General features: G+C 36.0%; 1 protein-coding gene across 2 annotated transcripts in view; it reads right to left on the bottom strand.

Annotated features, from left to right (window-relative positions):
* Nucleotides 1-2,091, bottom strand: part of LOC106880595 (malonyl-CoA decarboxylase, mitochondrial) — a 29,920-nt gene that overhangs the window by 21,503 nt on the left and 6,326 nt on the right. The window lies entirely within an intron of this gene.

Here is a 2,091-nt window from a genome sequence, read left to right as displayed (position 1 = left end):
ATAAGAAGAAGAAGAAGAAAATGGAGATTGAGAAGTTAATAATTATTACAGCAAATTAATCATCGTCCCTTACAGCTGTTTCAATTTATGCTCAGTAAATATTAAGTGCTGCTGCTGAGACCCCCTTCGGTTATGACTGACCCTGGGATTGAACCTAGAAATTTACCCTCCCAGGCACAAGTCCAAGCAAGGTTGTTTATGGAAGACCAGCAGTCACCCATGCATACCGGCCTCCTCTCTCCATGCCACCAGTGTTATCCAAGGGAAAGGCAAAGGCCGATACAGCTTGGCAGTCTATATGTATTATATTATTTTCTTTTCTAATTCCATCAGTTGCAGATTGACGAAAATAATAAATAATTGTTGATCAGGAAATGGAATTCTTCTCGTTTCAGGGAATTCCAACAGCATTTACAACCTGATTATTTATGTCACATCTATTTTGGTATGGCTAGAAATTTTGTTACGTTTCTATGTATAAAGAATGACAAGAATCTAGGAAGGTGATGATTGCGGTGGTGGCAGTGGTGGTGGCAGTGGCCATGGTGGTAAAAATAGTAATGGCTGTGATTATAACAGTGATTATATGCACACATACATGTACACAGTATAAAAGAGAAGCTTATTTCCGCATGTCTGGCTATCAAAAGATCTATTGTTGTGATGGTGGAAAGAAGGGGAGGAATCAAAAGTAGAGATTGTTGTGTACGGTATTCCACATCTTATTATCTTTGACTCATCTATTGTGCTAACGCAGGTAGACTTTGAAACGTCTACCTTGACAGTATCTCAACCTCGTATGTATCGTGTAACTGACACTGAATCCAATTGTGAACTTGTACAACGAATCTACTGGATCATATCACTTTGCCATGTGGGAAGGGGTATACCATTTCACTAAAAACAGAGATAACCCTGTCACAACATATATTGAGAAGAAGGAGACGAGAAAAGTTGTTGAGAGAAAAATACCGAGAGAGAGAGAGAGAGAGAGAGAGAGAGAGAGAGAAGGATGGAGAAAGAGAAATTGTGTGAAAGATAGATAGATAGATATACAAATAGATAAACAGAGAGACAGACAGACAAACAGATAGATAGATAGATAGATAGATAGATAGATAGATAGATAGACAGGTAGTTTAGACAGACAGGCAGGCAGGCAGGAAGGTAGGTAGGTAGTGTTGTCAAATAAGATACGTAGCAATCTTCTCTACCCACAGTTGTCACATTCGGTTAAAATGTCTTACGGTTAAGTTGGATCCTATGTATTTCCCCGAAGAGAAGATTACATCTTTATCAACATCACTTATTCCTTTGGAAGGAACCATTTGTAATCTTCGAAACATATGTCGGAAATAAAAGAATTCATTTAACACATGCATATTACTTCATTTATTAAATTTATATATATATATATATATATATATATATATATATATATATTTCTACATGTATCTGAACTTGTGCTGCATTTGTCCTCCACCACCACCAGTTGACATCCAGTGCAGCTATGTTATATGCTACCATAACTTGGCAGTATGACAAAAAGGAACCGATAGAATGAGTAGGAGAACTAAAACAAAACAAAAAAAGAAAAGAAAACATACTGGTGGGTGATTTGTTTGGTTAAGACCCTTGAAAGCAATTGCTCCAGTATGGGCCCATTCCAATGACTGACACCAGTAAAAGCTAAACATAAAAGATAATGTGTGTGTGTGTGTGTCTGTGTGAGTGGGGTGGGGGGAGAGGGTGTAGAGAATAATTACAGGAACAGCAAACGGACTGATGTTTTAGTGGTAACAAAGGAAGACTTCAGGAAAATAAAATCCAACAAACAGGGAAAACAAACAAATCTATTTGTATGTCAAGGAGGAAATAGAATAAACGCATTCTAAATATAGAACAATAGAAAAGACAATGTTTTCTCTAGTATTTTCATTTATGTGCATATATAAACACACACACACACACACATGTATATATAATACATATATATATACATGCATTGATGTGTGTATGTTAGATTACATGTACAATTTCACATTAAACTGAAGTAGGGTATATATATATATATATATATATATATATATA

Source organism: Octopus bimaculoides, chromosome 18, assembly GCF_001194135.2.
Source record: "Octopus bimaculoides isolate UCB-OBI-ISO-001 chromosome 18, ASM119413v2, whole genome shotgun sequence".
Classification (NCBI taxonomy): domain Eukaryota; kingdom Metazoa; phylum Mollusca; class Cephalopoda; order Octopoda; family Octopodidae; genus Octopus; species Octopus bimaculoides.
The sequence above is the reverse complement of the archived record's forward strand: the minus strand, read 5'-3'. Positions and strand labels throughout refer to the sequence as shown.